Source organism: Pteropus medius, unplaced genomic scaffold (genome assembly GCF_902729225.1).
Source record: "Pteropus medius unplaced genomic scaffold, Ma_sr-lr_union100, whole genome shotgun sequence".
In the NCBI taxonomy this organism is placed as follows: domain Eukaryota; kingdom Metazoa; phylum Chordata; class Mammalia; order Chiroptera; family Pteropodidae; genus Pteropus; species Pteropus medius.
Genome location: NW_024347862.1, coordinates 373,503 through 401,445, shown reverse-complemented (window position 1 = coordinate 401,445; position 27,943 = coordinate 373,503). Strand labels below are relative to the sequence as shown.

Below are 27,943 nucleotides of genomic sequence, written 5' to 3'. Positions count from 1 at the left end.
AAATTTGTTTTTGTTTAATTGACAATGGAGTGACAAGTTTTATTAAAACATGATTTAAAATACAAGGTACTGTAATATTTGTAAAGAAAATAATAGTGAAAATCATCTTATTTTAACAGTAACTTTATAGAGAAGTAGTTAAGTTGTCATTTTCACTGGTCAACTCATAAATTTTCTGTATAATTTTAGCATGAAGTTTTTACTTTGAGTCAGGTCTCTTCCATTCTTAAACCTGCTATGTTAACAGGTTTTCTATAAAACGTTTGCTTGTTATATATGTTAAACTCTTTCAGATATTTCATATATTTTGTCTCATGTTTTTTTTTGTTCACCCCTTGCTGTTGTACTTTTATTAATGATGTGATCGAACATAAAAGAATATGTTTATTCCAGAAATAAGCACCATAAACCACAACATTTATTCAACATTTTTTAAATGCCCTCTCTGTGTTAGGCAGTTATAGAATACACACAGGCTCAGTCTCTTCCTTCAAGTGGCATATGAAAATGATATATAAGAAAGCAAGATCTGTAAATGACTAATTGATCACCTATTGTACATAAAATACTCTAATGCATAATAGAGCAGTGATGTTTTTGTGGCCAAAAAGGGATGCCCAGTTAAGAATCACTGCACTATAATAATCAGTGTTACTGTTAAGAGTATAACACATGTAAATGGTGTAGAAATAGCAATGATTAAAAACTTCTGTTGATGTATCCACATGAAGAATTATACACTCATGTTCATAGCAGCTTTATTTACAGTAGCCTTAAACTGGAAACAAAAGTCTATCCACGGTTAAATGGTAAACATATTATGTACGTCCATACAATGTAATAGTACTCAACAATAAGAAACAAAAAATTCTTGAGCCTAACAACACATATGAATCTCAGAAATAATTATATCAGTGAAATAAGCCAGATCAGTATGAAAATATATATATTGTACAATTCCATTTATATAAAATTCTAGAAAATGAACCTAGTGGCTCCTGGAAAGGGGCAGGAGGGAAAAAAACTTATAGGGGTCGTGGAAATGTTCTTTATCTTGATAGTGGTGATAATATATATGTCAAAACTGACCAAATTGTACATTTTAAATATATGCATCAATTATATCTCAAGCACACAAATTATTTTTAAAGAACCAAGTATTATAGATTCCAAAAATATATTGGAATTATCCTTGAAAAGACAGGGTACATACTCTGGTAAACCTAAATTGGTTTTATATCAAATGCCAGATCAGTAGTCAAGACAAAAAAATATTACAGGAGTTCAGTGGAGGGAAAGGCAGCATAGTGTAATAATAAAATGAGGACAGGATTTAATTAAAGTCAGAGTTACTGATTTTGAGCCCCTGTTAGGCCATTTATTTTCTGTGATCCTTATGTTCCTTGGTCTTTAAAGAGTTTCCTCAACTACTTTGTAAGGTTTTTAAAACCCAAAGAAAATATATTTAAAAACACAGTGTAATCTGAAAAGTGACATCAAATGGAAGGTATTGCTGACATCTAGGGTGGAAGGAAGAACAAAATAGAGTAGTATTTGACCTGTTGAGAGCAATAAGGAGTAGTTCCCAAAAGAGACCAGAGTGGGGAATCGTAAATCTGTATGGTATATTCAAAAAATGAGCCAAAATCATTTTGACTGGGACAGCAGCCTAAAGCGGAAAGAATATGAGATATAAAGCAAGAAAGCTTAGCATCAGGATGTAAATTGCTATTTACTAGCCTTATGACCTTGGGTAAGTCATTTATTCTCTGAGCTTCAATTTCCTTATCAATAATGGGAGGATAACAGCCTGCTTATCTTAAGGATTTTATGTATATGAAGTGCTGAAAAGAAAGTGGTACTAAGATTTGTTCAGTATGATAACGAAGGCATAAGGTAATTAGTGCTGGACTCAGATGATTGTGTTTTAGAGGATATTTGAATAATTCAGGATTTATTCAAAACTGGTGACACTAAAGGGAGGGAAACCATTCAAGATGCTGTTTAAGTAGTCTTAGCGGCTAATGGAGAAAACAGAATGGATCAGAGAAAGGTCTTAGTGTCTAAGTGTGTTGGGAAGAAAAGGGAAAGATAGAAGTTGTATTAGTTTCCTGTGACTATTGTAATAAATTATCATAAACTGGTTGGCTTAAAACAACAAATTTATTCTCTCACAGTTCTGGAGGCCAGAAGTTCAAAATAGGTATTGCTGGGTTGAAATCATTGTATTGGCAGGTACCCACACCCTCTGAAGGCTCTAGGAAAAAATGTATTTCTTGCTTCTCCCAGTTTCTGGTGGCTGTGGGATTTCTATGGCTTGTGGCCACATCACTCCAATTTCTGCCCATGTCTTCTCTGATATGTGGGTCAAATCCCCTTCTGCCCATCTCTTCTAAGGATGCTAATGGTTATATTTAGAGCTCACCTGGGTTATCTGGGCTAATCTCCCTATCTCAAGAGACTTAATCACACCTGCAAAGTCTTTGTCATTAAACATTTCTCAAATATTAATGTAAAACAGTAAAGTCCAGGGACTTGAACGTGGACATATTTTGGAGAAGTGACCTTTTTTAGTCTACCACAGAAGTCAAAGATGACACCCAGGTTTTATACTTTCTGAAATGATGTCATCATTGGCCAGAGAACTTCAAGAGAGAGAGTACATTTGTAAGAAATGATGAGGCATTCATTTGGATCTGCTTAATTACCTATGGGATGTCTTTATGTGGGTACTCATTTTATGTATCAGAAAATCTTGAATCAAGTAGCTTAAACACTAAGGACATTTATTCAAAATAACAAAACAGTGAATCCTGGAGTAAGACAGCTTCAGAATTGGTTATTCATCAATTCAGTGACATCGTCAAGGACCTACTTTCTCAACTTTTTGCTTTGCCATACTTAAGCTAGCTCTCTTTATGATTTCAAGATGGCCCCCACAATTCTAGGCCTTAAATCCAGGGATGAAAACACCTAGCCAGCTTGTTTAGTGTGACCTGTTTTATCAGCAAGGAGACCTAACCCTAATCCCTGAAGCTCCCTAGCAGGCTCTGTTCCTCTTGTCCAGATAAACATTTAAAACATTTTCTTCACTATCTTTTACCTAAATAGACCTGTTACATCTGCATTGCCAATTTGTTGAGGTAGCTAACCCCCCAACCCACCCCCTGCCAACATACACACACACTATATAGACACTTATCCTTTAATATTATTTTAAGTGATAAGTGAATTTTAGTACTCTTTGATGTGCACATTTGAAGATAGGAAACCAACTTTTTCTGGCCTGGGTAGAAGTTTAAATAGCAGCCCATCAACTTACTTAGCTTTCTTTAAGTTCTTGTCTACAAAGTCCTAACCATCTCCTGCTTTAACATTAAAGCAGTGGTTTAGTGTGCTGTGGGGACTCTCCTGGGGATTCCTGGAAACTTTCAGAGGGTCCAAGAGATCAAAACAGTTTCATAACAGCATTAAGATATTATTTGTCATTTCCATTCTTATTCTCAAAATATTCGGTAGAGTTTTCCAAAGGTTACTTGAATGTAATACCGAACAGACTCAATGCAAATGCAGATAAGGGAATTCAGCTGATCTAATAAACCAGACTTTAAGATATTTGAAAAAAATCAGTGCTACTTTTTCTGAGAAAATGTAGTTCTATAAAAAATAACGTTGTGATAGTGTAATAACTATATAGTGCTAGAGGCTAATTGAGAGGATCACGTTGTAAATTATATAAATGTATAACCAATATACTATATACCTGAAACTAATGTAAAATAATATTGAATGTCAACTCTAATTGAAAAATTAATGTGCTAACATCTAATGGGTTTATTTTTAAATAAATCAATTTTTACATTTCTAAATTTTAATTTATAATATGATAACTGTTCATAGATATAGTTCACATAAGCAAAAACTCTTTGGGATTTTTCGTAAAATTTAAGAGTATAAAAGGATCCTGACTAAAGAGTTTGAAGTTTTGCCATCTAGTGTTGATGCTACTCTAACCACATACTCAAAAGTTTTTCCATTTCCTCATTTTTCCTTGTCACTTGCTGATTATTATCAATTGTATAGATGCAGCATTATCAGTTATGTAGATAACAGCATCTTGTAAGATTTGTTGTGGGTACTCTAGAATCATTCATACTATTCAGTGATTTGTCCCATTCATGGGGGCAGCATACTTTCTCACTCTATTAACATGTTTAGCTCTTCATTTTATTTCCACCATAATTACATACCTCTGTTTATTAACACTTTTAGCTTTTTGTGCTTATTAACTATGCTGGATTTAGTAATACCCATAGCTACCTCAAAACTAAGCAGAGAGTGAGGACACTAATGAAGACTATAGAGCAAAGACTAAATGACCTTGCAAGACCATCATCTCTTGGTTGTGGGCATAATTAACCCTCTTACTCTGGAGAATGACTATGATTTATCAATAAACATTCCTAAGTAGTAGAATATCTAATATTTCTAGATTTGCCTCTGAAGGGAGAGTATTTGAGGATAGATTTCCAGGTTTTGACAGGAGGTGGGAGGTGGTAAATCAAAACTGAGTAGTAGATTTTAAGTTCTGGGTGACTGGGCAATTGAGAGCATCCGTTATTAACAATTAGAAATTCTGCAGTGGAGTATCAGTTGAGGAAGAAGAATTTATGAGTTCAGTTTCAGATGGTGAATTTGAAAGGTAGCAAAGACATTTCAATTGTCTAGCATTCTAGCTGGTCATTGGATGCCCAGAACTGAAGTTTAGGAAAGATGATGGGGTTAGAGATTTGAGATGAGTTGATAAGAGTCAGAGATCTATCAATAAGGGTACTTAATCTGTTACCCAGTGTTGTATCATGTTCTTGTGCATATACAGTGTGCTAGACACTGGGTGCTTTCCATGTAGAGATGGTCCCTGACTTATGATGGATAACATGATTTTTGACTTTACGTTGGTACAAAAGTGATATGCATTTAGTAGAGACCATACTTTGAATTTTCCTGGACTAATGATGTGTGATTTGATACTCTCCCTTGATGCTGGGTTGTTCTGCAGCAAATACTACAACTAAAACTCAGCTGTTAAAATTCTGGCCCAATAGGAGTTTCTTGTTTTTCAGACACTGTTTGCTATAGAATTTGCCTTTCTATTAGTTTGACATATTAGGAAGGTATTTACTGTAATGAGTCATAACATTTCCCATCCTGATCTGTTTATTTTTAGTTCTATAAAAGCAGTTTGTCACTTTCAGAATAGTTGATTACTAGTTTGAACAGATTGAATATGAGTTCTAGAAGTAATAAAATTTTGTTTTAATGAGAACAATTGTTCCTATATGGAAACAGAATTATTCTTACACTATTATCAAATCAATGAGAAGAGTATTGTAATTTAGGAGTACTGGCGCCCCAGGTCTTGTTTTTAACTGTGATGTTTGTACAAAGCAATGGACTCCAAGAATCTGGGCTCCACGCCCATCTTCCATTAAGTTACTAACTTGGTATAGAATTTTTTTTTCTGGGCTTCGTAGCACAGCATCTACCACCTGATAAATGTTTGTTGAACTAAACCTAACTTCTTTTTTTTTTTAATAAAGTATATATGTATGTATGTATGTATTTATATTTAATGATGACATTGGTTACCAAAATCCAATAAGTTTCAGCTGTATACTTAGGCATCTACATATTTACACTGTGTGTTCACCTCCCATAGTTAGATCTCTTTCTGTCACCACATTCTTGACCCCCTTTACTCCATCTACCTCCATCTGCCCCCTCCCCCCTCCCTTCTTATAACCATTAGTCTATTGTCCATGTCCATGAGTCTCTGTTTTAAACCTAACTTCTTAAACTCTACAATAGTAATCTTCTAATAGGCCTTTTGGCTTCTAAATTCAGATTCTTACATTCTATTTCTGAGGGACTTTTTCCCAGTTGAGGAGGGGAAAATTGCCTCTTTACAATCTTTTTTTCTCCATTCTTTGTCTTTTTAACCTCTAATATAGTATTCGAGCCATGAATAGTAATATCTACAGTATAAGAGAATGAAAACTGTCAGTCCCAAAGTCATACCTCAGTCTGACATATGGTCCCTCTAGAGACAATATAAAATACCAACTGTATCAAAACACAGTGTTTTTCCAGAGTTGATTTAGCATGCCCTTTTTTTGAGCAACTTTAGTCAGGGTCCTCAGAGGAGCAGATCTTACCAGAAGTTTTGTGATTGGTATCTCTTTATCAGTTGTGAGTTAAAGCTAGAGCTTAAAGAATGGGGCTACCATCGCTTCATTGTCACAACCTATTGTAAAGAACCATTACTAATGTATAGTACCATTAAGAGTGTGGCAATTATGAATTATTGAAGTATTTGTCATTAGAGTTACTTCATTTTCATTTAATTCATAAACATTTATGAGGGATGAGTAAGCAAAATGAATTATATATTCATATTGTCTATAAGCAAGAATGATACAATGAAAAAATTTGCAGTAGCATACAATGTAATTATATAAATTTTACCTACATATTTGCTGCCTTTTGAGTAAATGTGGGGCAGAGAATCAGAAAAAAAAAATCCAGATATGCTCACTTGGGCAGCACATATACTAAAATTGGAACAATACAGAAAATTAATTAGCATGGCCCTGTGCAAGGATGATACACAAATTCATGGAGTGTTCCATATTTTTTTAATCAAGATTACTTCTCAGCATCAAAGCTTAATTTTTAAAAGTGAGATTGAATGCAGTTATTTTCCTTATATAAAAATGAAAATCTTTAATATATTTAGATGGATGAACAAATTTCTTATATGCTTTGTAAAACTCTTTAGGGAATAGTAAGCCCAAATAAAGTCTGATGCTATTTGCATTTGTTTCCTAAAGTTCTTTTGAGTGTTGTCAAAATCTGGCCTTGCCAAAGAAGTTGTTTTGGAAAGAGGTAATGGTACTAGTTGTGTAACAGTGTGAGTGTACTTAATGCCACTGAACTGTACACTTAAAAATGGTTAGGCTGGCAAATTTTATGTTAAATATATTTTATACAGTTTTTTCTTTTTCAAGTGCCCTTGCCAGGGTGATTGGTATAGTGGTTAGCCTTCTAAAGTGGCCTCGCCCATAGAGGTGTATCACACATATGAACATCTGTCATGAGTCATGGCTAAATAAATTAAAATACTGATAATTGCCAACTTGGAAAAGAGAAATGTGAACAGTTTGAAGTGGTAACCACCATATTCAAAATGATACTGTGAAATTCCAGAATTTTATGATTATGATAACTTCCATCAAATGATTTAAGTATTCGAAGGCAGTGAAACCAAATGACCTCCAATATTTCTCTCTTCCTGGAGATTCTTTGAATTTGTAAATAAACCTTGCTTTCATTAGTTTAAGTAGGGGGTTGAAAACCTGTGGAAACAACCCAAATGTCCCACAGCAGTTGAATAAAGTATATACACAATGGGATATTATGCAACCTTTTAAAAGGAAGAAAATTCCAATACATGTGAAAACATGGACCGTGAAGACACGCTAAGTAAGCCAGTCAGTCACAAAGGTTTAGATATCGGATGATTTCACTTATATGAGGTACCTAGTGCAGTAAAATTCATAGAGACAGAACATAGTGTGGTTACCAGAGGCTGGGGGTATTCCACTTTTTTTTCACTTCTCAAAATCATCTTATGTTTATTTTATATGTAATATACATAGTGCTTAACTATGCTAAGCGGAAGAAATAGGGAGAAGTATATTTTATCTCGGCTCAGAATCAAAAGTCTCTTGCCCATTTTTTCACTGAGTTTTCTTACCATCGAGTTGTAAGAGTTTTTTACATATTCTGGATACAACTTACTTGACATGTGTAATTTACAAATAATTTCTCTTAACGTCATGTTTTCACAGAGCGTAATTTTTTTTTTTAATTTTGATGAAGTCTAGTTTGTCATTTTTTTCTTTTGATTGTGCTGTTGATTTAATGTCTACAGACTCTTTTCCTCACCCTTTACCCACTGCCCAGTCATAAAGGTTTTTTCCTATCTTTTATAAATGTTTTATAGTTTTAGCTTTACTTTCAGATCTGTTATCCATTTTGAGTTAATTTTTAGATAAAGTTTCAGTCGAGGTGTTTTTTGTTTGCCTGGAGGGAGGGTGTATATGGACGTTCATTTGTTGCAACATTTATTGAAATGACTATCTTTGTTGCATGGCTTTTGTACCTTTGTAAAACATCAGCCATGTTTGCATGGATATATTTTTGAACTCTTTTCTGTTGCATTGATCTCTGTGTCTATGCTTTGGCCAGTACCACTCTGGATTACTGTAGCTTTATATAATTAGTCTTTAACTTAGTGTGATTGTTGTAATTTTTCCTTTTTCAAAACTGTTTTGTCTATTCTAGTTCCTTGGCCTTTCTATATAAATTTTAGAATCAGCTATCTATATCTACAAAAAATCCTGCTGTAATTGTAACCATGTTAACTCTCCAGATCAATTTGAATAGAATTGACATATCTACTATATTGTATCTTCAATACATGAACATGTCTCTTCATTTACTCAGGTCTTCCTTGATTTCTTTTATCCGTGTTGTATACTTTTCAGCATGTAGGTCCTATACATGTTTTGTTAGATTTATATTTAAGTATTTTTTTTCTGGAGCTATTGTAATGATATTAAATTTTGTTTAAATTTAGATTTCCTATTGTTCATTGCTACTATGTGAAAATACAGTTGACTTCATTATGTTAACCCTGAATCCTGTCACTTATTATTAGCTCTGGGAGGCTTTTTTTTTTTTAAGATTCCTTGGATGTGGATAATCATATCTAAATAGGAACAGTTATATTTTTTTCCTCTCCAATATATGTACACTTTTGGGGGTTTTTTCCCCTTGCCTTTTTTCCTGATCTTAGGAGGAAAGCATCCAGTCTTCAACCAGTAAGTTTTTTGTAATTGCCCTTTATCAAGCTGAAGAAGTTTGTTCCTTTCTATTCCTGATTTGCTAAGAGTTTATCATGAAGGAATGTTTTGCTTTTTTTGTATCAGTTGAAATTATCATGTGATATTTCTCCCTTAGCCTCCCTTAAATTGATTGATATTTTAATATTGAACCAGCTTTATAATCCCAGGGTTAACCCCATGTCCTCTTGATTGTGGTATTATTATTGTTTGTATTGCTGGATTTGATTTCGTAGTCTTTTGTTGAGGATTTTTTACATCTGTGTTCACAAAGGATATTGTTATGTAGTTTTCTTTTTGTACTCACTGTCTGGCTTTGATATCAATACCGTTGGCTTCATAAAATGAGAAGTGTTTGTTTATTTTCTGGAAGAGATTAAATGATTGGTGTTACTTCTTTGAGTGTTTGGTAGAATTCTGTAGTGAAACCATCTGGGCCTTGACGTTTTCCTCTTTAGAAGGATTTTAATTATGAACTCAATTTCAGTAATAGTTACAGGATTATTCATGTTACCTAGTTCATCTTGGTTGAATTTTGTTTATGGTTATCTCAAGAATTGGCCCATTTTATCTTTGTTGTCAAATTTACGTGTGTACAGTTGTCTGCAGTATGCTGTAGTGTGTTGAAGAAAAAATTCAACAGTCATAAATTTTGAAAAGATCTGGTTGGATTTATTTAGCAATTCTTAAATCTGGCAGCAGCCAGTCTAGAGATAAAGTGGAGCTCCCAAAGGGTTGTATAAAGTGAGATTGTTTTCTAGACCAAGGTGAGCAAGAACAAGAAAGTTATACTGGGCGTCTGCTGATGGAGTAAAAGCAAGGTTACTTTCCTGCTTTACGTTCCTACTTTCCAGAGAGAAGAGATGTCTTGCAGCCGGGTTAGGTAACTTGTGCTATGCAGGCAAGCACTGTTTGGTTGGCTTAGGCCTTTCTTTTCTGGGAAAGCTGAGCATGGAAACTTCAGTTCCAGTTTGCTGACATGGGGTTTAGCATAAGGTTCTCTATCTTGGGCCTAATCTGGACACTTCAACAATTGATATATCCCCTCTTTCGTTCCTGATATCAGTAATTTTTCTTTTCTTTTTCTTTGTCAATCTTGCCAGTGCTTTATCAATTTTGTTGATCTTTTTAAAGACCAAACATTTGGTTTTATTGCTTTTTCTCACTTTACTTCAATTTTATTGATTTCTGCTCTTTATGAATTTGTTCTACTTGCTTTGGTTTTATTTTGTTCTTTTCTATAGCTTCTTAAGATTATAGCTCTACTGATTTGAAACTGTACTCATTTTTTGATATAAGCTTTTAATGGTATAAATTTCCCTCTAAAGGGGTTCTGCATTTAATTCTAATGTGGGAGGGAGGGTCCCTACATCTTCAACACCACCTGGGGGTTCTACAATTTAACTCAATTCTGACACTATCCAAAGATAGGGTCAACCTCTCCAGTTAAGGGGTTAGTCCTTTGAAACCTCCTCCTTACTGCATATGCCAGTCAGAAGTTCAGGTTGTCTCACCTGTGCTTCTGAGGACTAGCTATAGATTGAAAGTTCCAACAGCCCCCTCCTTGGGTTCAATTAATTCAGGAGAGCAGCTCACAAAACTCATGGCAACATGTTACTTGTTAGATTACCAGTTTATTATAAAAGGATATAATTTAAGAACAGCCAGATTAAAGAGATGCATAGGACAAGGTATAGGGAAAGGGCATGAAACTTCCATGCTTTCTCCAAGTGTGCCACTCTCCCCAAATTTCCACATGTTGAACTACCCAAAGCTCCTTGAACCACATCCTATGGGGATTTTATGGAGACATGATGGATTCAACCTCCAGCCTCTCTCCTCTCTCTGGAGGTCATAGGGGCAGAAATAAAAGTTTCAACATTCTAATCATATGGTTGGCGCTCAACCTGCCACCATCCTTAGGGATGTTCTGAAAGTCAGTTCATTAACATAACAAGAGACACCTTTGCTGCTGTCATCACTTAGGAAATTCTAAATGTCTTAAGAGCTCTGTGGTGGAAGTGAGGATGAAGACCAAATATATATTTATTAATAATCACAGTATCACATCTTCTAAACTCTTATTTTTGCTTCATCCCATAAATTTTGATATGTTGTTTTTGTTCATTTCAACATACTGTCTAACGTCCCTTGAGTCTTGCTCTATGATCTATTATTATTTAAAAGTATGTTGTTTAATTTCCAAGTGTTTGAGATGTTTTGTTGTTAGCTTCCTGTTATTGATTTTTGTTTAATTTCAAGATTAGAGAACATACTTTGGAGACTCTGTTAATTCTGTTAGTGGATGGAATGTTTTATAAACGTCACTTTTATCTAGTTGGTTGATGTTCAGTTCTATATCCATCCTAATTTTCTGTGTACCTGTTCTATTGATAGCTGAGACAGGAGTGTTGTCTCCAGATAAAATTGGGAACTTGTATTTCTCCTTTCATTACTGTCAGTTTTGTTTCATGTATTTTGAAGCTCTCTTTTAAAGAATATGCACATTTAGAATTGTTTTACTTCTAAATCAATTGACTGATTGAACTTTTCTTTTGATTAGTGTTCGCATGGTGTATGTTTTATCCAGCCTCTTCCTTTTAACCCACCTAAAATATATTTGAATTGAGTTTCTTCTAAGCATAATATATTTGAAACATGGTTTTTCTCTCTCTCAAATCCACTCTGACAGTCTGTCTTTTAATTAGTATGTTTAAGCCATTTACATTGAATGTTACAATGAGTATGGTTGACAGGTAGGGGCTCCCTTCTTTCACTTATTCTCCAGTTACGGAACCTTGGACACAACACACTGAGAATACTGGGACCTTATTCATCCTTGTTACAGCTCACAAAGTAGTGCTTCCATCCAGATAAGTCAAGCCTAGAAGACCTCTAGCTGCTGTCCCCACTTCATCAAGCAGTAAGCTTCTAGAGCAGGGGTATCCCTCAGAGAGAAGCTTGCCATTATCTCCATCTCTGACTGCAAAACTCTATCTCAGAGATTTTGCCCTAGGGAGAAGCAAACCATAAAACGGATAGCTCCTAATCTCTTCCCAAAACAGCATAGTGTATAGAACTTCAGAGCTACAGTTGGTGTCAGGAACAGTTTGTGTTGAAAGACAACTGGAGAAGATTGAGGATTTAATAAATATATAGCCTAGGCGGTATGCTGGTTAGTCTGCAGGGAGATCCAGAGAATGAGACAGCTGGGAAGAGACTTCCTGCGGTCAGAACAAATATCAAAGAGGGTTTTCAGAAACTAGTCCTTCAGAGAAGCCACAATTTGATTAATTTGTGGAGCAATTTGTGTCCCAGGGCATTGCTGAAAAACAATAGAGCAATTACTGGAATTTAACACTTAGGTGTGTTTAGAGAAAGAGAGTGAGCCCTGCTAGTATCACTGTAAATCCACGATAACTGAAGATGAACCTCTCTGAGGAGCAGCTGGTAACTAAAAAATAAACTAGCAAATATCAATGACAAATACTGGGAAGTAAGGTGTGGGGGACAGTAACTGGAGTTGCTATAATACATTATTGAATACATTTAGTTTCCCAAAAAAGTACAAAGCATGCAGAGAAACAAGAAAATATGACCCATACACTGGGAAAAAAACAGGCAACACAAAAATTGCTTGTATGAGAGAGACCAGACAACAGATTTAACAGAAAAGAATTTCAAAGTAGCCATTATAAGTATGTTCACAGAACTAAAGGAAAGCATGATTAATAAAGGAAAATAAAATGACAATTTCACATAAAATAGTATCAGTAGTAAATAGAAATTCTGTAATTGAAAAGTACAATAACATTAAAAATTCACTAGAGGGACTTGACAGTAGGTTTGACTTGGCAAAAGAAAGATTTAGCAGACTTGATCAGAGCTCAGTAAAGATTATGCAAACCAAAAAATAGAAAAAAAGATAAAAATGAACAGTCTCAAAAAAATGTGGACTACCATTCAATACCCCAACAAAAATATAATGGGAGTACTAGAGAGAAGAGATAGACGTAGAAAAAATATCTGAAGAAGCAACAGCAGGAAACTCACCAAATTTCTTCAAGAATAATAACCTATACATCGAGAAAACCCTATGAATTCCAAATAAGAAAAATGCTAAGAGATCTACAAACATACACATCATAGTAAAAATGTTGAAAGGCAAAGACAAGGAGAAAATCTTGAAAGCAGCAAGAGAAAAACAACTTGTCATTTAAAATGGAATCCCACCACCCCCAATAAGAGTAACAGCTGACTTTTAAAAAAGTAAAGCTGACTTTTAGAAATAAGGGAGGCCAGAAAGCAGTGGGAAAACATATTCAAAATACTCAAAGGGGGAAAAAAACTCAAACAAGAATCCTATACTATCTTTCTAAAATTAAAGCAGAGATTTTCCAGATAAATAAATTGGTTTCTTGCTAGCGGACCCTCCTTACCAGAAATACTAAAAAGTTTTTAAGGCTGAAAGCAAATGACCCCCCGATAGTAATTCAAATGCATACACATAACCAAAGAGAACACTGGTATAGGTAAATAGGTAATTATACCAAACAGTAGAAATTAATATCTTTTCTTTCTCTTCATAACTGATTTAAAAAACAACTTACAAAATATGTGCATTATATAATGTTGGGACTATAATATATAAACATGTAATGGATGTGTAATGTATTTGCCAATAATGCCGTAAATACAGTAGGTGGGAGCAAAGCTGTAGTGAGCTACACAAATGACTACAATTGGTAAAGTGATCATTATAACAAAGTATTATTGTGTTTGTAACATTAATATATGTAATATGTATAGTACTAAAAAGGAGGGAGGTGTAAAGCTATATAGGTGTAAAGCTATATAATGTTTCTACATATCACTGATATTAAGGTAGTAAAAATTAGAAGTTGATTCTGATAAGATTAGGATGGTAAACTTGAGTAACCACTGAAAATATGACTTAAGAAAAGTGGAAGAAATATTAAACTGATAAATTAGAAAATTCTCACTGGCTGGATTCAAGATGGCAGTGTAGGAAGCTTTTGAACTCAACCTCCTCCCATGGACATACCAAATATAGAGCTACATATGGATCACCTCCCTCTGGAAAAGAAAACTAGCTGAACAGCTCCTCCACAACAAAGGGTAAAAGGATCACATCGAGACTAGTAGAGTGTCAGAGACTTGGTCTCACAAAAATCCCACCCCCATCATGACGACCCACAGCTGGGAGGGATCTCACAAATACAGAGCTCCCTGAGGAGCAAGGAGTTTGTGTCCCACATCAGGCACCCCAGTTCTTGGAATCTGCACCAAAGAGATAAGCTCCCTGTCTGGCTTGTAAACCAACAGGGCTTATGTCCACGATACTCAAAAGGCTGTGGAGAAGAGACAGTCTGCTCTTAAAGGACTCATTCACAAACTCAATTATCCTGGGACCCAGCGCAAAAGTAGCAGTTTGAAAAGTGTCTAGACCATATGTGAAGGAGATTCTTTAATTAATCTTAGAGCATCCACTGGAGGCACATGGGCCTACTGGCTTGCTCTTTAAGGATGGAGACACTGGTAGGCACCATTTTTGTGCTCACTCCAGCTTGCTGGTACTGACACTGGTGGGTGCCATTTTTGCACTCCTACCTTGGTAAGGCCAGCTGGCTTGCCTAGTTTCAGATCCAGCCTGCGGAAGTCAGTGGATGCACACAGTCCACACAGGGGATGCCCCTTGAACACCTGGCTCTGGTGGCCAGGGGGGCATCATTCCTGGGCCCAAAGGTACTGAAACAATCAGCCAGTTCTTAGCAAGCTGCCACCCCAGGGTACAGTAAAGACAACAAACAGAAACTTACCCTCATTCTACCTATGAAAAAAGCCTATTTGCTTATTTCGGAGCTTTAGCCTGAGGGGCAGGCTTCAGGTCTACCACATACCTAGAGGCTATGGAGAATCTCCCGGGGAAAATAGGCCAAAAGACACCATATTTGCACTCTTTTGGCCATGCAGCAGCTTGCTAGAACCTCCCTGAAAGGAGCTTATACATTTGTCTGGACCCCTGATTTTTACAACTGTCCCAAGGGGACACCTTCCAATGTGCTGGTCTGTAGATGAGCAGGATTATGACTGCAGTCTCACAGGACTGTATAAATTTGCATGCTTTAAAAGCTGCTACATGAGGGTTTGGCTTCCAATGAGCCTGAAACTAATTACTAACTGAGATCCCTCCCTTTGGAATCCTGACAGGGCTTGGCACAGCATCAACAACTAGGACCTATTAAGAATAAATCAGGCTGCTTAGACAATCAGGAAGGTTCCAAATTCAATCTAGCACCAGGATAAGATTGAACAATAAGGTTCAGTGACTTCACAAGGCCACTTCAAGACTGGGAGAGGTAGCTCCCATAGAAACAAAGGGAGTCAGGCATAATGAGGAAACAAAGGAATGTGTTCCAAACAAAAAAGCAAGCTAACCCCCCGGGGGTGGTGGGGGGACCTTAATGAAACAGAAGTAATTTTACCTGATAAAGAGTTCAAAATAAGAATCATAAAGATGCTCACTGAACTCTGGGAGAATATGTGAATGAAGTGAGAATTTCAAAGAGAGAAAATATAAGAAATTACCAGATAGAAGTCCCAGAATTGAAGAATACAATAACTGAACTAAAAATACAATAGCAGACGAGATGATGCAGAAGAACAGGTCAGTGACCTGGAAGACAGGGCAGTGGAACTTAGCCAAACAGAGTAGCAAAAAGAAAAAAAAATAATGTTTAAAAAAAAAACAGCTTAAGAGACCTATAGGACTACCTCAAGTGGAATAATATTCTCATTATAGGGGTCCCAGAGGGAGAAGAGAAAGGGGCAGAAAACTTATTTGAAGAAATAATGGCTGAAAACTTCCCTAACCTGGAGAACTAAAAAGACATCCAGGTCTAGGAAGCTCATAGATTTCCAAATAAGATGAACCCAAAGAGATCCACACCAAGACAAATTATAATTAAAATATCAAAAGTTAACCTTAAAAGCAGCAAGAGAAAAAACAACATATTACATGCAAGGGAACCCTCATAAGACAATAAGCTGATTTTTCAACAAAAATTTTGCAGGCCAGAAGGAGTAGCATGATTTAAGCAGAGTACTGAAAGGAGAAAGTTTACAACCAGAATACTCTACCCTGCATTGAAAAAATTTCAGTTCTGTCTAGAATTGAAAAAATAAAGTCTTCCAGATAAGCAAGAGCTAAAAGAGTTAATCACCATTAAACCAGCCTTACGTGAAATGTTAAAGATACTTCTGTAAGCTGAAAAGAAAGGGCACTAACTAGTAACAAGAAAACATATGAAAGTAAAAAGCTCATTGTGAAGGCAAATAAATAGTAAAGGTAGTGGATTTGCCACCTATAAAATTATTAAGCTTAAAAGATAAAAGTACTGCCATGCAGTGCTTAATAATAACAAATAAGTTCTGAGAAATACATCATTAAGCAATTTCATCATTGTGCAAACATCATAGAGTGTGCTTTTGCAAACCTGGATAGTATGACCTGCTACCGTAATTGTATATGCTATACTTTTATATGACTGGCAGTGCAGTAGGTTTGTTTACCCCAGCATTACCACAGACATGTGAGTAATGCATTGCACTGCAATATTAACAGTGGCTACAGTGTCACTAGGCAATAGGAACTTTTCAGCTCCAGTATAATTTTATGAAAGTACCATCATATGTGAGGTCCATCATTGACAGAAACGTCATTATGTGGTGTGTAACTAATAAAATTAAATATTAGTTAAGGTATACATAAAAAGATGTGAAATATGACATCTAAAACATGGTAAAATTAAAGAGTTTTTAGAATATATTCAAACTTAAATTGCTATCAAAAAAACTTCTATATGTAGGCTGTTATATTTGAACTTCGTAGTAGCTACAAAGAAAGAGTGTAAACATAATACTAAAGGAAGTCATAAAACCACAAGAGAAGAGAGGAACTACAAAAACAGCCAGAAAAATAATTAACATAGTGTTAGTAAGTACATACCAATCAATAATTACTTTAATTGTAAAGGGACTGAATTCTCCAATCAAAAGATTACGGTGGCTGAATAGATTTTTAAAAAAAAACAAAAAAACGATTCATCTATATGTTGCCTACAAGAGACTTCAGATCTAAGGATACATGCAGACTGGAAGTGAAGGGATGGAAAAAGATAATCCAAACAAATGGAAACAGAAAGATAGTAGGTGTAGCTATACTTACATCAGACCAAATAGACTTTAAAGCAAAGACTAATAAAAGACAATGGTATTACATAATGGTAAAGGGTCAGTCCAACATGATGTATTATTTGCAGATATTCTCAACATAGGAATACCTGAGTATATAAGGTAAATATTAACAGACCTAAAGAGAAAAGTAGCAGTACAAAGATAGTAGGGGGCTTTAATACTCCACTTACATCAATGGATAGATCATGCAGACAGAAAATCGGTAAGATAAGCATTGGCCTTAAATGACACATTTGACTATATGGACTTAATGGGTATATATAGAATATTCCATCCAAAAGCAGCATACGGAGCATTCTCCAGGATAGATCACATGTTAGGCCACAAAACAAGTCTTAATAAATTTAAGAAGATTAAAATCATATCAAGCATCTCTGACTACAGTGGCATGAAACCAGAAATCAGTTACAAAAAGAAAACTGAAAATCACAAATACGTGGAGATTAAACAGTGTGCTCCTGAACAACCGATGGATCAGCCAAGAAATCAAAGGAAAAATCAAAAAATACCTGAGACAAATGAAAACTGAATTACAGCATTCCAAAATCTATGGGATGCAGCACAAGCATTTCTAAAAAGGAAGTTCATAACGATACAGGCCTACTTCAAGAAACAAAAATCTCAAACAATCCAACTTTACACTTAAAGGAAATGTTCAAGAGAAGGACAAATGAAGCCATGAAGCCCAAAGTTAATAGGAAGGAAATAGTAGCGATCAGGGCAAAAATAAATGAACTAGAGACTAGAAAAACAATAGAAAAGATAATGAAACTTAGAACTATTTCTTTGAGAAGATAAACAAAATTGACAAACCTTTAGCTAGACTCACCAAGAGAAAAAAAGGCTTAAAAAGCTAAAATCAGATTATGAAGAAGTTACAATTGATACCACAGAAATACAAAGAATTATAAGAGACTACTGTGAATAATTACATGCCCACAAATTGAACAACCTATAAGAAATGGATAAATGTCTAGTAACATACCATCTTCCAAGACTGAATGAACCATGATGAAAAACATCTGAATAGTAATGGTTCTAGTAAAGAGATTGAATCAGTTATCAAAAAACTCCCAACAAACAAAAGTCCAAGACCTGATGGCTTCACTGGTGAATTCTACCAAACATTGAAAGAATTAATACCTATCCTTTTCAAACTCTTCCAAAACAATTGAAGAGGAGAGAACACTTCCAAACTCATTTTACATTGCCCTGATGCCAAAACCAGAAAAGGACACCACACAAAAAAGAAAATTACAAGCCAATATCCTTGATAAACATTGATGCAGAAATCCTCAACAAAATGTTAGCAAACTGAATTCAACAATATTAAAAGGATTATACACCATAATCAAATGAGATTTATTCCAGAATGAAAAGATGATTCAACATCCACAAATCAGTCAACGTGATACACCACATTAACAAAGAAAAAAATCATATGATTATTCAGTAGATACAGAAAAGGCATTTGAAAAATTGAGCATTTATGATGCTCTCAAGAAAGTGGATATAGAGGGAATGTACCTCAATATAATAAAGGCTGTATATGACAGACCCACAGGTAACATCATACTCAACAGTGAAAAGCTGAAAGCTTTTCTTCTTAAGATCAGGAATAAAACAATAATGCCCTCTACTTTTATTCAACGTAGTATTGGAAAGTCCTACTCACAATAATTAAGCAAGAAAAAGAAATAAAAAGGATCCAAATTGGAAAGGAAGCAGTAAAACTTACTGTTTGCAGATGACATGATACTTTATGTAGAAAACCCTAAAGATTCCACCAATAAACCGTTAGAACTAATAAATGAATTCAGTCAAGTTGCAGAATATAAAAGTCAGTATACAGAAATTAGTAGTTTCTCTGCACTAATAACTGTCAGAAAGAGAAATTAAGAAAATCTCACAGTTGCATCAAAAAGAGTAAAATACCTAAGAATAAATTTAACCAAGGAGGTGAAAGACCTGTACACTGAAAACTATAGCACATTGATGAAAGAAATTGGAAAAGACAAATAAATGGAAAGATATCCTGTGTTCATGGATTGGAAGAATTAATACCATTAAAATGTCTATATCGCCCAAAGCAATCTACAGATTCAGTGCAATTTCTATGAAAATTCTAATAGCATTTTGCACAGAAAAACAAATAATCTGAAAATTTATATGGAACCATAAAAAGCCATGAATAGCCAAAGCAGTCTTGTAAAAGAACAGAGTTGGAGGTATTATGCTCTCTGATATCACACTCTACTACAAAACTGTTGTGTTCAAAACAGTATGGTACTTGCACAAAAAAAAGACACAGATCAGTGATGGAACAGAATAGACAAATATATTTAACAATATGATCAATTTACAACAAAGAATATACAATGGGGAAAGAAGAGTCTCTGAGATAAATGGTGTTGGGAAAACTGAACAGTTACATTCAAAAGAATTAAACTAGACCACTATTTTACAGCATACACAAAAATTAACTGAAAATTGACTAAAGACTTTAGTGTAAGACCTGAAACCATAAAACTTCTAGAAGAAAACACAGGCAGTAAGCTCTTTACTATTAGTCTAGGTGTTGATGTTTGGAATATGACTCTAAAAGTAAAAATAAGTGGGACTACAACACACTAAAAATCATCTGCACAGTAAAGTAAGGCATCAGCAAAATGAAAAGGCAACCTGAATGGTGGAAAATAATTTGCAAATTATCTATACAATGAGTTTAATATCCAAAATATTTAAAGAGCTTAAAACAACTTAATAGCAAAAACAAACATACTTCTAAATAGTGGGTCAAAGAAAAAAATCAAATAGGAAATCAGAAAACATTCTGAGTGATTGAAAATGGAATGTATGATATGCCAAAATTTATGACATCCAGCTTTAGCAGTGCTTAATTAGAAATGTATACCTGTAAATGCCTATATTAACCAAAAATAAAGACCTCAAATCAACCTTCCACCTTAAGACACTGTAAGAAGAACAAACTAAATCTATAGCAAACAGATGGAAGGGAATAATAAAGATTATAAAGGAATACTGTGAACAATGAACCATCGAAAATGAAATTAGGAATACAATTCCATTCACAATAGCATTAAAAAGAATTAAATAGGAATAAATTTGACAGGAAGTTTAACACATACTCTAGACACTGCAAAATACTGTTTAAGGGAATTAAAGACGGTCTAAGTAATGGAAAACCACCCTTTGTTCATGATTCGGAAGACTCAACATTGTGAAGTAGCAGTTCTCCCCAGTCTAATCTATAAACTGAGCATAATCCCTATCAAAATCCACACTGACTTTATAGAGATTGACACCCTGATTCTAAAATTCATATAGAGTTGCAAGGAACCCAGAATATTCAAAACAATACTGAAAAAAGGATATGGAGAAATCAGAATTTTCATATGTTGTTGGGGCAATGTAAAGGTACAGCCACTTTGGAAAACAGTCTGGCAGTTTCTCAATAAAGAGTTACCACAGGACTCAATTCCACTGCATACATATATGTGCAAGAAAGCTGGAAACGTGTCCATACAAGAACTTGTATATGTTTATAGCAGCGTTATTCATAGTAGCCCAAAGGTAGAAGCAACTCAGATGTCCAACTGATGAATGGATAAAGAAAATGTACTATACCCATACAACGGAGTACTATTCAGCCAGAAAAATTAATGAAGACTTTTACATGCTACAACTTGGATGAGTCTTGAAAGCATTCTGCTAAGTGAACAAAGCCAGCCACAGTCACAAATTATATTCCATTCATATGAAAGTCCTGAATAAGGAAAGTTATGACAACAAAAAGTAGATTAGAAGGTGAGGTGTGTTTGGGGAGGGGAGTTGATAGCTAATGTATACAAGGTTTCCTTTTTAAGTGGTGAGGTGAAAGTGTCCTAAAATTGGTGATTGTTGCACATATCTGAATATACTAAAAAACCTTTGAATTGAATATTTTAAAAGGACGGCTTGTATAGGATGTGAGTTATCTTAATAAAGATGTTTTATAAAGTGCATAGCCATGTTATCACATTAAAAATTAACAATACTTTTTTGACATTATGAAATGGTCAGACACAAATTTCCAATTAACTTATAAATTTATTTTTTATACATTAATTTTTTCAAATAACATGCACACAGTCTGAGTGGTTCATAAAATCTTTTGTTTTTTAATCTACAAGTTCCCTATTTTAGTTCCCCTTTATCCTTTTTTTTCCTTGCTGTTTATTAGTAGGAAAAACCAAGTCTTTTGTTCTGTAGTTTCTCACTGTCTAGATTTTGTTGTTTGCATTGCAGTGGTGTAGCTTAACATATTCCTGTCACTTCTGTATTTCCTGTAGATTGGTGGTTAGGTCTGGAAATTTGAGCAGATTTTGTTCTCTTTCGAATGTCTTATTGCTCTCTTTCTAAAGTTATGTCATTGATGATCAGTGCCTCTTCATAGTAGGAAGAGTGCAAAATGGTGATCCATTAATTCTGATTCTTCATTTATTAGCTGGACTAATTCTATGAGCTACCTCTTTCATATTTCGATTACCCAGAAATGACATTTGTATCGGAAATTTTTTATTTCCTCTTTTTTAGGAGCAGTTTTCAAAATAATTTAGTTCAGTAGTATCTTTTAAAGATGAGGCTTTGTCTTCATTTCTAGTATGATATGAATTCATGAATTTAAACATATTTTATGTGTTTCAGTTTATTATTCCATTTTTGGCCATTGAGACCCTCCTCAAAGTGACTTGAGTTTTGACTAACCCCAGGTATCTTTGATAGCTACCTTGCTCTTCAGTAAGATGTTTCAGGTGGACATTTAGTGGCTCAGAAGTATAATCAGCCATTTCTCTAAGGAGCCATGGTTTCTTTTAGTGGGAAAAATGGAATTTGGAAGCCAGTCTGGGTGCTGGGGATATTCATTCCTGAAAATTAACTACATTATGAGTTCATGCTGATGCTTTTAATTCAAATTCAAGACTGTAAGTTCAAATTGCAACTTTTCACTTTTTAACCACTGATTATAAATGTAGGCACTTTAAATAGCCAGATCAGATAGAAGTTTCATGACATATTTATCCATTCACATATTGTACTGCCTCTTTTGTGTGTTTTCTAGATACCGAACAGGATCAAAAGATAAATTAGGCACCATAAAATGTTTTCACTGAATCCTTTTGCTCTTCCTGCACTAAGCTTCTTACAGCTTGCATTTCTGCCCTCTTCTCCACACATTCTTCAGATGTCTTCAGCTCTAACATTCAGCAGAATGAAATTTATCAGTACATAAAATGCGGTATTTAGGTCCAGCTCTAACCTCTTCCCTGAACTCCAGACCAGAATGGACAACTTCATATATAAAGTTGCACTCAGGTATTTCTCTCTGAGGTATTTTCAGATTTAGCATGACTAAAAATATTTCTTTCTATTCATCATTAATACCTACCAAAACCAGTCCTTTCTCTCATTCTCTATCTTCTTTGATGAAAATACTATGTACTCAATTATCCATGCCAGAGACCCAGGGTCAGATTCTTCTAGCTACTCCCCTACCTTATCCCCAGTAGACTCATGTTCAGGTGGTTTTACCTCCTAAATATTCTTAGATGTATTTTCTCTATCCTCATTGCCACTTGATTTGGTTCAATTTTATCATATACTTGCACTGCTGTAATAGCCACCATTAAATCTACCCTTTATATTGCCACTAGGATAATCTTTTCAAATTTTAGATATAACTATACTACTCCCCAATGGCTACCTATAAGGTCCTTAGTATGGCATAAACATAAGTGAGTGATCTTGAACAAAGTAATATTCCAAGTTTCAATTTCCTCCACAAAATCAGAATATTATTCATCTTACCTCAAGTTAGATACTATCTAAAGCTAGTGTTATGTCTGCTACATAGTAGACAGTCAACTAGTACAGAGAACTTCACATATAAATTTCTATCTGGATAAACCTCTTATAACTATATGTTTTTCTCCTTAACCTTTTCTGTCCTTGATTGGTTTTAATTAGAATATACAGTGGGAATGAAATGATCTCAGTTCAGTTTTAGGGTAATTAAAATCTTGTCTCATTTGTAAACATCCAGTTTCGAGATGTGACTGGGTACTTAAACATACAAATTATTATTAAATATCACGTTTTCCCATCCTCCCAAATTACTTTCAAGGTTAGCAGTCTCTCGTTACTTTCTCTTTAATTATTTTAGGCAGCCTCGTCACTTTATGTGCTGAGAATTACTACTCCATTTTAATCGCAGATCCTCTGATAATTCTTCCCATGAACTAATCTTTATAGCAAAATGTACATATTCAAGATGTGCTCTGTGTCATATAAGAAATAGACATTTTGAAATTTGATTTCCATTTTTATTCACATCTTTTCTAGGGTAATAATAGTAGCTAATACTGAATGCTTACCTTGTACTAGGAATTGTGCAATTTAATCCTCTTGACTGTCTTGAAAGTATAATTTTCCCTTATTCCTGTTTTACATGTGAGAAAACTAAAGCATATGAAGGTAAAATAACTTGACTAAAATTTAATGCCCGACTAGTAAATAGAAGTGTTAGAATTCAAAAAGTAGGATTTGTGAAACTAATATCATTGTCGTTTATCTAGGCTTATACCTTATTTAGCAAAAAATTTTCAACCTAATTACAAAACAAAATCATAGGATTCTTTTTTCTCCTTCAAGTCTATATTATTAGCAATTACTTCTTTCATAAGCATATATAATATCCCATCAGTAATTTGGAATCAAAGGAGTGGGAAGAAAACTATTTCTGAATTACTAGTTCAAATTGCAAAACTATTACACAAATATATTTATGTTACTCTTAAATGCTGCATAACCTCTACATTAGTAATTGGAATTAAGAAATATTTATCTTTACTCAGGTGTTTTAAATGAGCTCCAAATATATAACTACATACATGCATATTCATCTACACACACGGAGAGAAATGAGATGTTTCTTTAACAGAATTATCTAATTTATAAAAATTTCAGGTTATACTTTCTGGCTTCTTTTCTGAATGATCCATATTATGTATGACTTTTTAAAATAATGTAGTTCATCCCAAGCTTTGCCACAATATATGATATTGCGTTATTTTCAAGTTATATTATCTTTGTGATTTTTTATTATAGAGTATGTAATAAGACTTAAGTTTCCACAGATGTGTGTTGAGAAATTCATGTAATAAATACAAGGCATTTTCCAGTATATTCTTCATCCTTCTCTCATCCCATACCTCCAGCTATATCAGACTTTGTATGTGTAACCATTCCATTGAACAAGTTTGACTTACAGAAGGTACTCAGAGTCCATTTAATTTTTGTCCTCCACTGTCCGTTTCAATTTATTCTGCAGTGTTAGTTCTCCCTCCAGCTCCTTGAAAGGCACGTCTTAATAACTTTGGTCACTTTCAGGAAATAAAAACATTAGTTTCAAGAACTAGTAAATGTAATTCAGAGTCAAAGTTTTCCCACCTCAGGCCTCATTCAGGCATGCAGTAAAAGTGAGGTTATTTGACTTCCTTTTTCTTTCTGTTTTTCCCCCTCTTTGCCCTTTTACTCCTCCTCTTTGCTGACTGTAATTTCTGACCCCTCCAGGATTGAGAGAGGCAAGGTTTGAGTAAGAAAGAAAGGTCTTTAATAGTTATAATAGCAGCAGCAGGAGCAGCCAGTGTTTGTTTAGGATTTATTTTGTGCTTGGTCCTGTTACAAGCACTGTATACGTATTAAGCCAATTAATCTTCAGAACTCTCTTCTTTATTTTACTGCTGAAGAAATTAAGGTACAGTTTAGTGACCTGCCTAGGGTCACAGGTATAAATGGCAGAACCAGGATGCAAACCTCCTCAACCACTGCACTGTATTGCTTTTATGTACTGTTGGGAGATGGTAAGCAATCTTCCTAGTCTTAGCGAGAGTTTAAATCAGACTCATACCTTTCAGATTTTTTTAAAATGTGGCATATTTTCCATAGACTTGAGACAAATAGCAAACATGCCTCAACCCTTTTCTTGGCAGTCACTCTCCGCAAAAATTCTTTTCTAATGTTTAACTCTTTGAATGTTGAAAGTAGTGTAGCTCAAGGTTAAAAAATAGTTTTCCACCAAATCCTTGAATAGGTGGCCTAGCACTTCTTTTTGTAATACAGTATCCGTTGTTTGGGGCCTCCACCCAAACGAAGATTGAAATGGTTTCATTTTAACACCCTGTTGCACATATTCTCCAGATAGGCTGTTTAATTTCTTGCCTTTGTTACCTTTGTTCATACTTAAGGTCCCTAGATTAAGACTGTCATGTTTCCTCTCTGAACCACATAATCCCAGTTAAACTAAACACCCTTGATGGCCAGACTTATTTAAAGATACCAGTTTACCAAAATGCAGCAGATGAACACAAAACTTAATAGCCCTCCCATTTTCTTCCTCTTCATATTATTCTTATGAGAGAGAAATCAGCAAATACATTAAATGATGCGTGGTTTGCTTAGACCAATTCTAAATGTCTAGTGTTCATTGTGATTACTTTTGGGAGAAAATATATGAAGCAAGTTTATATTTTAATTTTTAGTTCTGGTTATGGTCAAGATAACTTTCAGAGACCTTGCCTGGCTGTCTTAGCATAGAATATTAGTCCTTTTATCCTTTCTATCATGTGATTCAGACAGGGAAGAGTCTCAGATTGATCATTTTGTCTTCTCATATTAGAATATTCAATGACCTTTATACATTAATTCAGCTGGAAATCTTTAGAGTTTATTTTTCTTTTCTCCTTCACCATATACATTTACCTGCATAGAACATTTGAAGGGACATTTGTATAATGGATTGTTTGATGCTTGAACTGACATTGCCTTCTGCATGCTCACATTTAGAATATCTTATAGTGCCTGTTTACAACAAGTTGCTGGTACAGTACACACATTGTACAAGGAGGCACATCAGAATGGAGCCCTCACTGGGATCATGTGTCATCCCATGGTAGCCTGGAACTCACTTCTGCTTCATCACCTGGCAAAATTTTACTTTCATTATGCCTTGCCCTCTTCCACCTTGCACATTGAGAATTAAATATTCCATTCGTTGCTTTCACATAACACTGCAACACCTCTTGTAGTCTTAGACACTTATGTCTTCATAAATACTGTCAGTTTATTGAGGTCAAGGACAATATTTTATTTGTACTTGTGTTCTTCCCTTCACGTAATAGAGTGCCTCACATCTAGTAAGTCAGTTACTGTTGATGTAAACAAAATCATTGATATGATTTGACTGTCAGAATACCTAATTTAGAGGATGGGGTGGGGAGGAGGGAAGAAGTAGCTGGGGTAAAGGGGGTCATTTTGGGGGATGGAGGAGGGTGAAGTGGGTAAAGGAGATCAAATATATGATAGCTGAAGGAAACTGGACTTTGGGTGGTAATCACACAATAGAATATATAGATGTCAAATTATAATGTACACCTGAAAATATATAATTGTATTAATCAGTGTTACCCCATTAAACTTAAAAGGTAAAATAAATTTTTTTAAAGAATGCCTGATTTAGTCTTAATAATATTTGTGTCCAGAACAGGAAGGTAAAAGTACTGAAGTATGCTCAGTTATAATCTTACCATATCTGTTATATTGTATGGAACCAGTTATAAAGGAGTATTGAAAAGTAGAGATTGTTCAAAGCAGAGCAACCTGGATAGCAAGGATATGAATCAAAAAAATTTTTTTTCCGGCTTTATTGAAATGTAATAGACAATTAATTGCTCGTATTTACATTGTGCAATTCAGTGAGGTTATTTCAGTTATAGTTGGCATACAATAATATATTAGTTTCAGTTGTATAGCATAGTGATTAGAGATCTGTATAACTCACAAAGTGATCACCTCACTAAATCTAGTACCCCTCTTTTTCCTTACATATTTATTGCAACATTATTAACTATTTTCCTTATGCTACACTCTATATCTCCATGTCTGTTTTGTAACTATCCATTTGTACTTCTTAATCCCTTTGCACTTTTTGTTATCCCCCGCAATTCCTCTCCTATCTAGTAGCCCTCAAAATATTCTCTGTATCTATACGTTTGTTTTTGTTGTTGTTTATTTTGCTCTTTAGATTCCACGTGTACATGAAATCATGATATTTGTCTTTATCTGACTTATTTCATTCAGCGTAATACCCTCTAGGTCCATCAGGGCAGTATCTTTTTCCATCTCCTTCTTTTTAGTCTGTGTGTCTTTTAATCTGAAATGAGTCTCTTGTAGGCATCATATATAGGGGTCTTGTTTTCTTTTCCATTTAGCTGCTGTATCTTTTCTTCGGAGCACTTAATTCTTTTCTATTTGAGGTACTTGTTGATAGGAATGTAGTTATTAACCATTCTTTATTCTTGTTTTTGATACTTGTTTTTTCTTCTTAAAGAAGTCCCTCCAACTGAATCAAACTTTAAGGCGCACTAAAAGGGACTAGAGATATTTAGTTTAAAGAAGAGAAACCTTAGGAAAGAGTGGAATGTGATTACCATATTCAGTTTTTGAAACCCTTTTCGGGGGAAAGAAAAAGTATACCTACCCTGTATAACTTTAGAGTACCTGAAACCCCAGGGTTTTGTAGCAGTATGCTGTCATTATTGTTGCTGCTGTTGTCGTTTTAAGAAAAAGTTTGTTTAATGTGC

General features: G+C 34.6%; 1 protein-coding gene and 1 non-coding gene across 5 annotated transcripts in view; both read left to right on the top strand.

Annotated features, from left to right (window-relative positions):
- Positions 1-27,943, top strand: part of ZBTB44 (zinc finger and BTB domain containing 44) — a 67,243-nt gene that overhangs the window by 11,453 nt on the left and 27,847 nt on the right. The window lies entirely within an intron of this gene.
- Positions 6,588-6,695, top strand: LOC120615700 (U6 spliceosomal RNA). The gene has a single exon (XR_005656345.1). It is a non-coding gene; the product is annotated as a U6 spliceosomal RNA (small nuclear RNA).